The sequence below is a fragment of the Entelurus aequoreus genome, linkage group LG08 (genome assembly GCF_033978785.1).
Source record: "Entelurus aequoreus isolate RoL-2023_Sb linkage group LG08, RoL_Eaeq_v1.1, whole genome shotgun sequence".
NCBI lineage: Eukaryota > Metazoa > Chordata > Actinopteri > Syngnathiformes > Syngnathidae > Entelurus > Entelurus aequoreus.
The window spans coordinates 10564253-10576846 of NC_084738.1; positions in this window are offsets into that span (position 1 = coordinate 10564253).

Consider the following 12594-nt stretch of genomic DNA (forward strand, 5'->3'; position numbering starts at 1 on the left):
GTTACATTCACTATAATAGTTACATACACTATAATAATTACATACACTATAGTAGTTACATACGCTTCTTACATACACTATAGTAGTTACATATGATTGTTACATAAACTGTAGTATTTACATACGCTAGTTACATACACTATAGTAGTTTCATACGCTATAGTAGTTACAGACGCTTGGTTCATACATTATAGTAGTTACATACGATTGTTACATACGCTAGTTATATACGCTTGTTACATACACTATAGTAGTTACATACGATTGTTACATACACAAGTTATATACACTATAGTAGTTACATACGATTGTTACATACACTAGTTATATACGCTTGTTACATACACTATAGTTACTATGTTACATACGCTAGCTACATAAGCTAACTACATATGTCCGCAACATACGCAAGCTACATAAGCTAACTACATATATCCACGACATACGCTAGCTACATATGTTAGCTACATACACTAGGTACCTAAGCTAGTTACATACTCTATAGTAGTTACATGCACTTGTTACATACACTATAATAGTTACATACACTTGTTACATACACTATAATAATTACATACACTTGTTACATACACTATAGTAGTTACATACACTATAGTAGTTACACATGATTGTTACATACGCTTCTTACATAAACTATAGTAGTTACATACGATTGTTACATAAACTATAGTAGTTACATACACTATAGTAGTTACACATGATTGTTACATATGCTCCTTACATACACTATAGTAGTTACATACGATTGTTACATAAACTATAGTATTTACATATGTTAGTTACATACACTATAGTAGTTACATACGCTATAGTAGTTACAGACGCTTGGTACATATATTATAGTAGTTACATACGATTGTTACATACACTATAGTAGTTACATACGATTGTTACATACACTACAGTAGTTACATACGATAGTTACATACGCTAGTTATATACGCTTGTTACATACACTATAGTAGTTATATACGCTTGTTAAATACACTATAGTAGTTACATACGATTGTTACATATGCTAGTTATATACGCTTGTTACATACGCTATAGTAGTTATATACGCTTGTTAAATACACTATAGTAGTTACATACGATTGTTACATATGCTAGTTATATACGCTTGTTACATACGCTATAGTAGTTATATACGCTTGTTAAATACACTATAGTAGCTACATATGATTGTTACATATGCTAGTTATATACGCTTGTTACATACACTATAGTAGTTATATACGCTTGTTAAATACACTATAGTAGTTACATACGATTGTTACTACTACTGTTTTTGTTTGCGGATGACTCTGCCCTGCTGGTATCCGGCAAGGACAAGTCACAGGTGGAGAAAATCCTCAGTGCTGAGCTCTGTAGAACTTGCACCTGGCTCGCTGACAACAAGCTATCCATCCACTTGGGTAAAACAGAATCCATCCTGTTTGGGTCCCACATCAAACTTAAGAGAGTCAATGACTTCACCATAAAAGTAGGTGACAGTGTCATCACCAGGAAAGATGAGGTCACCTACCTAGGTTCCATTCTAGAGGCTAATCTTTCCTGTGATAAAATGGCAACCAAGGTAATCAAAAAGGTTAACCAACGAACGAGATTTCTCTACAGAATTTCCTCTCTGGTCAACAAAAGCACCTTGAGGATTCTGGCGGGAACTCTCGTTCAACCCTTTTTCGATTACGCATGCACCTCCTGGTACCCTAGCACCTCCAAAACCCTCAAATCTAAACTCCAAACATCTCAGAACAAGCTAGTCAGGTTACTTCTAGACCTCCAACCCAGATCCCACCTCACTCCTACCCACTTCTCTAAAGTGGGCTGGCTCAAGGTGGAGGACAGAGTTAAACAACTTGCACTGAGCCTAGTCTATAAAATCCGCTACACCTCCCTGATACCGAAGTACATGTCAAACTACTTCCTTAACGTAAATGACCGCCATAACCACAACACCAGGGGGAGCTCCACTAACCACGTTAAACCCAGATTCCGAACTAACAAAGGTCTTAACTCATTCTCTTTCTATGCCACATCAATGTGGAATGCGCTCCCAACAGGTATAAAAGAAAGGGCATCTCTATCCTCCTTCAAAACCGCTATAAAAGTTCACCTCCAGGCAGCTACAACCCTAAACTAACACCCTCCCCGGATTGCTAGTAATCAAATGTAAACAATCAAATGCAGATTCTTTTTCTTATGCCTTCTGATCTCTCTCTCTCTCTCTCTCTCTCTCTATGTCCACTACTTGATGTCCATGTCCCCATCCCCCCACCCCCCACCCCACCCCCCCTCCACACTCCTGATTGTAAATAATGTAAATAATTCAATGTGATTATCTTGTGTGATGACTGTATTATGATGATAGTATATATGATAGTATATATCTGATGTGTGTGTGAATGGGTAAATGTGGAAATACTGTCAAAGCGCTTTGAGTACCTTGAAGGTAGAAAAGCGCTATACAAGTATAACCCATTTATCATTTATTTATTATCATGAATCAATTTAAGTGGACCCCGACTTAAACAAGTTGAAAAACTTATTCGGGTGTTACCATTTAGTGGTCAATTGTACGGAATATGTACTTCACTGTGCAACCTACTAATAAAAGTCTCAATCAATCAAACATATGCTAGTTATATACACTTGTTACATACGCTATAGTAGTTATATACGCTTGTTAAATACACTATAGTAGTTATATACGATTGTTACATATGCTAGTTATATACGCTTGTTACATACACTATAGTAGTTATATACGCTTGTTAAATACACTATAGTAGTTACATACGATTGTTACATATGCTAGTTATATACGCTTGTTACATACGCTATAGTAGTTATATACGCTACAGTAGTTACATCTGCTATAATAGTTACAGACGCTTGGTACATACACTATAGTAGTTACATACGCTACAGTAGTTACAGGCGCTTGGTACATACATTATAGTAGTTATATACGATTGTTACATACACTATAGTAGTTACATACGCTAGTTACATACGCTTGTTACATACAATATAGTAGTTATATACGCTACAGTAGTTACATCTGCTATAGTAGTTACATCTGCTATAGTAGTTACAGGCGCTTGGTACATACACTATAGTAGTTACATACGATTGCTACATACGCTAGTTACATACGCTATAGTAGTTACATACAATTGTTACATACACTATAGTAGTTACATACGCTACAGTAGTTACAGGCGCTTGGTACATACATTATAGTAGTTACATACGATTGTTACATACACTATAGTAGTTACATACGCTAGTTACATACGCTTGTTACATACAATATAGTAGTTATATACGCTACAGTAGTTACATTTGCTATAGTAGTTACAGGCGCTTGGTACATACACTATAGTAGTTACATACGATTGTTACATACGCTATAGTAGTTACATACAATTGTTACATACACTATAGTAGTTACATACGCTACAGTAGTTACAGGCGCTTGGTACATACATTATAGTAGTTACATACGATTGTTACATACACAATAGTAGTTACATACGCTAGTTACATACGCTTGTTACATACAATATAGTAGTTATATACGCTACAGTAGTTACATCTGCTATAGTAGCTACAGGCGCTTGGTACATACACTATAGTAGTTACATACGATTGTTACATACGCTAGTTACATACGCTATAGTAGTTACATACAATTGTTACATACCAAGTAGGCCGTTTTTCTCTTTAAAAGCTGTTATCGCACCAAAAATAGTAATGAATACAAATGAATGTTGTTATGAATTATTGACCTATTCAAGGCTCCAATTAATTCACATAAAACACTCCACTTTGAAATATTTTTTTGGGAAAAATAGTGCAAATTGTAGGTGTTTGCCATATAAAAAACAAAGATAAATTAAAACAAATGAAATAAAAATATAAAAACGTATTATCGACGGATAGGTCTGAAGTTGAGTGTTAAAAAGTAAAAAAAAAAGAATGACTTATTTTCAAACAATTTTAGTATCGTTTTTTTAACAGTCATTGCTCAAAAAATAATAATGAATTAAAAATAATGGTGTTATAAATTTGACCTATCCTCGGATCCAATTACTTCACATCAAATATCCCACATTAAATTTTTTTGGGGGAACTATTGCATATTTTGTGTTTTTTCCAATAAAAAAACAAGGTTATGTTTTTATTTTATTTTATATTGATGGAGATACCTTAAGTTGATCTAGAGATGTATGTGTTGAATAATAATTTTTAAAAATAAGACTTATTTTAAACATTTTTATGACGGAGACCCTTCCAGAACCAAACTTGAGGGCGAGCCGTAAAGGTTAAAAAAAATAAATCTATATATTGTATTTGTTTTGATAATAAAAAATATCAAAAGGACCCCCGCATGGTTACATTTTTCAGTGGTACAGAGGATGTGAAAGGGTTAATCTGCAGCCAAGGGTCAAAGGGAAAAAAGGCAAACGTGAAATTGTCTTTGCTTTTCAGATATTGCTGCAAGATGTTGAGACTCCATGGCTGCGCGGCCTGAGGGCACGGTGTATTGCCTGGGACATCTATCTCAGGGCCATGAGAACATTGTCTCCACGCTTGGAGAAAGGCCATGTGTTTACACAGATGTTTGGAGCTTTTAGCACGCCGATCCATCTTTAGCGCCGGGGGCCATATGCATTTTGCATTAGTTTACCCTTTGATACGCACATGAAGGGATCTTGCACGCCGCCTACCAAAAACAGAGAATGGCGACTGCACTTCCATCATGAATTGGTAGAGGCATCTTCACACTCCAAAGATAAAAGTTCTTCATCTCGTTACAACGGATAGCTGACGGGTGGCGGTCTCTCAGAGGTCAACACTTTTCTTTCAATGCAGAAATAATTCATTGGTTGGTTACGTTATATAAGGGACTCTTCACCTTTTTGACCTGGAGGCCCAACTTTTCCACTACATTCAAATATTAATATTACTCCTGATTTGAATGGAGTTCATACTCCAACAGGCTACTTCAGCTTCGTTCCCACAGTGTTCGATTCAAGAACTCCTTCATTCCGCACTCCATCCAGCTGTATAATCACTCGCCATACAGCAATAGATGATATCTGTCTATTACCTGACACCTCCTGTTAGCTACTTCTCTTTGTTTATAATGTCTATTTTCTGCTGGATCTACTCTCTATTTTATGCTGCAACTGTTACATAAACTGTAATATTGTACATGGTAATTGTTGTACATTGTATATATGATATAAACATATAATATAATATATCAGTATACATCATATACTGTACATATATGATGTAAATATTACATATATGTTATATTTTATATTGCTACTACGGTACATTTTTTGTCTATTTTATACTTGCATTGTCCTTTGTAACTGAGCTACAGTGTGGAACAATTTCCCTTGTGGATCATTAAAGTCTGTCTAAGTCTAAGTCTATTTTATTCGTATTCAATAATTATATCTGACCTACTTACAGTTCAACAGGATACACTTTGTTAAATGATATGAAAGCATGTGTTAATCACAAAGATTATGATCAAGGCTTAGGTCAGGCTGATTACAAAAACAAATACTGATCAAATTTACTTCAAAACTGATGAAAAATTAATTTACATGCAATTACACAGTGCTAAAAAAACATTCTAACTAGAGTAAAAAATAAATAATAATACATACGTTCCTAAATAAACTGTCAATAAAATTAAAGTACAAATGAAAATACACCACTTTAGTCATATTTTTTGCGCTTAAGAAACTGCTCTATGACTTTAGCTCCAGACTTCTTCTGTTTGTCTGATATTGTCATTACTGCCACACGTGGTGGAAAAGTGTATTACAACTGAGTACTGTTGCAACCCATACGGACCACAGCTGAGAAACAGACATTTTTTTTAGTGGTCTACTAGGGGGCGCTCGCAGCCCAACAATGGTAAAGAAACACTCATGCACAAACTCAATATCATGCAGTCATTGGCTGGTCTAACATGTCAATCATCACTTGTATCTGATTTGAATGATCCTGAGTGACAACGTCCTTCATAATTAACAAACAAATGTCCACTGCAGGGGACGCTGGCTCTCATGGGATAACATTGATCTATACATTTATATTTACATACGTACAGTACACATGTATTATTGTAATGCTATTTATTGTCATATGTGTTGTCACTTTTGTATTATCATTTAACATTTGTAGGCTGTAACTGGGTAGATTTTATGAAAACGTACAAGTGTTTTAAAGAATAAAAAGTGTGCTAATAAGATTATTAGTATGATTATTATTATCAATATGTCTATTGTTTAGGAATTATTTTCATGTTAGAGGCCATCAGTTTATCAATTAAAATATAGTTTATTTTTTAAAATTTAAACAATAATAATAATAATTAGCATATAAAACAAAAACTAAATTAGTAAAACAAATAAAAAGCATTTTTAAACTTGTCATTTTTGTCATGGTAAAAGTCATAAGTTTATCATTACTATTATCATGTGTTATCACTTTTATATAACTTACAGTTTTTAGGGTACAAAAATAAAACAGACGTAAGGAAATAAAGCGTATTATTGTTACGATTATTATCTTAATTATTTTGTTTTGGAATTATTTTCATGTTAAGGTCATCAGTACATCAATTAAAATGTTTTTTTTTTTTTTTTAAATATGTACAAAATAGAAACAAAAAACAAACTTATAAAACATTCAAAAAGTACCTTGTAATTGTAGTCATGGTAAAGGTCATACATTTTTATTATTATTACATTTTATCTTCAATATGTAAAACAAATAGCACATAGTAACTAAAACCAAACCAGCAAAACATTTTAAAAAAGTTGTTATTGGTAAAGGTCATAAAGTTTATCATCAATGGTGTTTTATTAAGTATGTAAAAAAAGTAGCAAAAATAATTAGCATATAGGAACTAAAACCCAACCAGTAAAACAAAAAACTAGTTTGAGATTTTTTAAAAACTTAAACTACGCAAAATAAAAAAAATATCTGACTTTAAAGAAGTACAAAATTATGGAATACATTTGTGAAATAGACTATAGACTTTTATTTTTATTTACAATTATTCCTATGCCAATATATTGTATTAGTTTTAGCCTATGGATTTAGTACAAAAATTTGTGTCACCGTGAAATAAAACTATATGAAATATATCTATTATGAAATACATTTTTTCAAAACCATCATAAAAAAGATAGATATGATAAAACACATGTTACTTATAGAGCGCTTGACAGTACACTTAGACACTTACAATGAATACACTTTTTTCTAACTGAAACACTTAGTTGCATTATTTAAATATACATTTTATATTTACAGTAATTTTCCTCTTATAAGTGGATTTTTTTCATGTAGGCAAGGCAAGGCAAGGCAAGGCAACTTTATTTATATAGCATGTTTACAACAATTAAATGAAATAAAAATGTACAGTTATTTCCCATCATTTGTTTTTACAATGAAATATACAAGTTGAATGCCATATTTAGGAATTGGGCAGTTGATGATGCAGTTACAGTAATATTGTACACTAACTATTCAATAAATAATATTGTTATGTCTTGCATTACTGGTGTACTGGATGTGACACCAGATCGAAAGGGAATATTACAATTATGTTGCTGCATTATTTCACTTTGCAGAATAGAAGGAAGCGACGCCCAAACATGTCTCCTCCTCTCTCTCTCTCGCTTTCGCGCTGTAAAACATGATTTACAATATGCGCCATATTATTTACAGTTGATTCATGCTTGTGTCCGTTCCACAGTGGAGGTTAATAGAAATGCCAGCGCGGCGGCTGATTTACTTAAGTCCAACACGCTCGTCCCAAGGTTCACGTTCACGCGGAGAGTAGGAAGATTCATGCATTATGCACAAGAAGATGACCTTCATAAACATCACAGTCGTGTACGTATATCACCCCCCCCCCCCCACCCCCAAACCCCTTCCCTTCCCTTCCCCAAGGCCAACAATGTTTGATATATTTAAGCACCACAATTGCATTCTTTCGGACTACAGCAACACGAGACTGATATCCTTTTGATTTAAAGTCCTAGTATTGGACCAAGAGAGGTGCTAAAATCACAGCAGAGTAAATAAAGTACAACACTCTTCTGCCGTATTGATATAATTGGCATGAAAATGATTTATGACATGAATTATCGACTGACATTGGTCTTCACACACAGAAGCCCCTGGAGTAGACCAACATGCTAATTCATACTCAATCCTTTCTTTCTCCTTAATCATCTTAGCTTAGCTGAATCACCACCAAATTTAGTACATACCTTCAGGGGACTGACAGGCACGTGGGTGTAAAATCTGAGCAGGCTCAGTTGAAAAACATGGCCGTCATCAACCAAAACATGTTTTGGCCTTAGCAACTAATTGTCTATTTGTCTGATGACTTTAAAATGTTGATAATATTTGAGGCATTTTAACCACTGATGTAATGACAATACATAATAATAATGCAAGTATACCCCTTCAAATTCAATTAACATGTATTTATCAGATATTTTAACATTGTAATTGAAAGGTAACATTTTAAATAAAAAGCAAAAACAAATAATACAAATCAAATATACTGTCTGTAGGCAAAATGCTGCACTTGAATAAAAAAAATCAAAACCAAAATCAATAAAATAGGTTGTGCCAAGGGGTGGGGGACCTCAAATTGACCAAAAACAATACATACCAAAACAATAAATAAAATGGCTAAATAATGCTGACCAAAATGATCACGGTTATCTTTATTACCATGGTATTGTTGAATGTGCTCAAAAAGTAATTATACACACGCATCAATTTTATTAACCAAGTTCTATTTTTATATAACTACAATAAATAGACAAAAGACACTTTATTGGCAGAGGAAACAATAAATATTGTCCTGTTATAAAAGCCATAGTATTTGTGTGTTTAAATATGTTTATCTTTTATTTCAAATTGTAAAGGGTGATCAGTTGTTTCACATCACATATGTGACGTCACATGACTTCACTTACTGTTGAACGGAACGGAGTTCGTGTCCGTCTGTTTCAACTTGACACTGTCGAGTTTATCGATCGGTTTGTGCAAAAACAGCACATCCTTTATGTTGAATGTGAATAGTGTCGCTCAGTTGTTTAAACAGTAATGTGTTTGTAACATGTTTAGATTGGGGAATGACGTTTCTTAATAGGGAAAGACGCCAAAGTCTGTTGTTTACATGTTAGAATTTAAGCTAGCGTCAGTCAGTCCGTTCATATAAGTGCAGTTATCAATGGGGGCTCTTTGATCATTTTAATTTAATATGGTAATACTAACCGTCGCAAGTTTTAAAGCGGTTGTCATTACTTCTGTTTATTTGTAGTACAAACTCCCGCAGTCGCAGAAACCGATGCAAAAGAGTGACCGCTCTTGCCGAACACGCAGAATAAAAGCACAAAATTCCATATGAACGTTAGAGCCGCGGCCTCGCCTCGTCTCACAGAGTCCAAGACACTTGATGAAGGAGACGATTATTCACTCCACTGGGTCACAAACGCTGAACAATGAATGGTCTTAAGTATGCACATGGCGATATATCGATGCTGGAAAACTTACCGACTTAATTTTCATTATCGTTGGTTTATTGACTTATCGAATATCGGCCCAGGCGTAGTGGCGGTTCAATTCAGAATACATTTTCGATTTAACATGATTTAAAACGATTCTTGCAGTGTATTATTTGGAATAATAATTAGAAAAAAACTTTTTTTAAACTGGTTACACAGGAACAAAGAGAACAGTCTACTAAGTCAAATTCCTTGTGTGTTAAACATACTTGGCTTATAAATCTGATTCTGATTAAAAATTAAAGAAAAGTCCTTTTGGTTTCAGTGTTAATTTTGTTTATTAAAAATGTTCGTCTTAGTTCAACGACTTATTTTCCCCTGACTAAAATAGGACTGTGTGTGTGACAATCATTGGTACTTTAACTTTAATTATAGTGAATCACAACAAATGCATGTTGACTAAAACAATCATTAAATTAATTGACAATTTAGTTAAATAAAAACAGACGGAAATGTTGACAGAGACAAAATCCAATCATATTTAATTTCGTTTTAGGCCTAAGTTAATATTTAAAAATTACTCATACTGTACTGAATTACTGTTACTATTTAAGACGGTAGAGCAGGGGCAAGACCGCTTATCTTACCACTACTTTTGCTGAACGCCATGGTCAAGATACCACTTTAATCGATGTCCTCGGCACACTGCTCAGCTACAGATTGCACAACTTGACAACCCAAAAAAGAAAATGCGTTATTTTTCAAACTAACACAAAGACAGGTATGTGAGATGTATATACCTTCTACATTTAGAACACTGGTTGCTGTATTTACAGTGGCCAAGACGCCAAACGTCTTGGCCAAAGGTATACATCGGGGGTCAGCAACCCGCGGGTCTTTAGCGCCACCCTAGTAGCTCCCTGGAGTATTTTTAAAAAAGGATTGAAAATGGAAAACGATGAGGGAAAAATATTTTTTTGCTTTAGTATGTTTTTTGTTTGAGGACAAACATGACACAAACCTTCCCAATTGCTAGAAAGCCCACTGTTTAATATGTTTAATAGGAGAATTTGGTGAACATAATTTTGTCCTAGTAATTTCGGCGGTTCTTGAACTCACCGTAGTGTAAACAATTTGTTTACATGTAAAATATTCCACTCCTTCTTTGTCTCATTTTGTCCACCAAAAGTTTCATGCTGTGCGTGAATGCACAAAGGTGCGCTTTGTTGATGTTAATGACTTGTTGGAGTGCTAAACAGGCTATTTAGACTAGCTGTATGTACATATTGCATCATTATGCCTCATTTGTAGGTATATTTGCGCTAATTTAATTTCCTTTACTTTTATCCTCTTTGTATATAATTTAGTTTTGCATGTCTCATGACATTATTTGTATGTAATATTGGCTGCATTTCTGATAGTTGTTTGTGTGCCATGTTGTTACAGACCACAGCAAACGGCACCTAACTTGCCAAAGATTGTAATAAATCTATTAAAAGAAGACAGTCTGTCGTTTCTTTTATCTTGGACACACACAACTATACCTTTGGCCATTAAAAGCCGGTAATTTCCAGGAGTTATCTCACCTTCTAAGTAGCCTCTGATTTACAAATTTTTTCCAATGTTGTTCAAATGTGTGGAATAAATATTAAATTTCAACATTTCTGTCAACGAAGATTTGATTCAGCCTGCGACATATAGTAATTTTGATAGTAGGCTATTATAGCTAATATAGACACATCATGTATTGCCCTCATTATAACACTTACACTACCGTTCAAAAGTTTGGGGTCACATTGAAATGTCCTTATTTTTAAAGGAAAAGCACTGTACTTTTCAATGAAGATAACTTTAAACTAGTCTTAACTTTAAAGAAATACACTCTATACATTGCTAATGTGGTAAATGACTATTCTAGCTGCAAATGTCTGGTTTTTGGTGCAATATCTACATAGGTGTATAGAGGCCCATTTCCAGCAACTATCACTCCAGTGTTCTAATGGTACAATGTGTTTGCTCATTGGCTCAGAAGGCTAATTGATGATTAGACAACCCTTGTGCAATCATGTTCACACATCTGAAAACAGTTTAGCTCGTTACAGAAGCTACAAAACTGACCTTCCTTTGAGCAGATTGAGTTTCTGGAGCATCACATTTATGGGGTCAATTAAACGCTCAAAATGGCCAGAAAAAGAGAACTTTCATCTGAAACTCGACAGTCTATTCTTGTTCTTAGAAATGAAGGCTATTCCACAAAATTGTTTGGGTGACCCCAAACTTTTGAACGGTAGTGTATATAAGACTTTTAAAGTCATTTTGATATTATAGCTAATATAGACACTTACATCATGTGTTGCCTTCATTATAAGACTTATATACGGCTTTTAATTTTTTGCGGCTCCAGACATATTTGTTTTTGTATGGCTCTTTCAACGTTTTGGGTTGCCGACCTCTGGTACACACAATATAGAATGGTTTGTTTTTTCATTTGACCATTTTAGTCATATATTATTCAACATTTAAAAAAAATGCTTAAAGGCCTACTGAAATGAGATTTTCTTATTTAAACGGGGATAGCAGGTCCATTCTATGTGTCATACTTGATCATTTTGCGATATTGCCATATTTTTGCTGAAAGGATTTAGTAGAGAACATCGACGATAAAGTTTGCAACTTTTGGTCGCTGATAAAAAAGCCTTGCCTGTACCGGAAGTAGCGTGACGTCACAGGTTGTGGAGCTCCTCACATCTGCACATTGTTTACAATCATGGCCACCAGCAGCGAGAGCGATTCGGACCGAGAAAGCGACGATTACCCCATTAATTTGAGCGAGGATGAAAGATTCGTGGATGAGGAAAGTGAGAGTGAAGGATTAGAGGGCAGCGGAAGCGATTCAGATAGGGAAGATGCTGTGAGAGGCGGGTGGGACCTAATATTCCGCTGGAAATGACTAAAACAGTAAATAAACACAAGACATATATATACTCTATTAGCCACAACACAA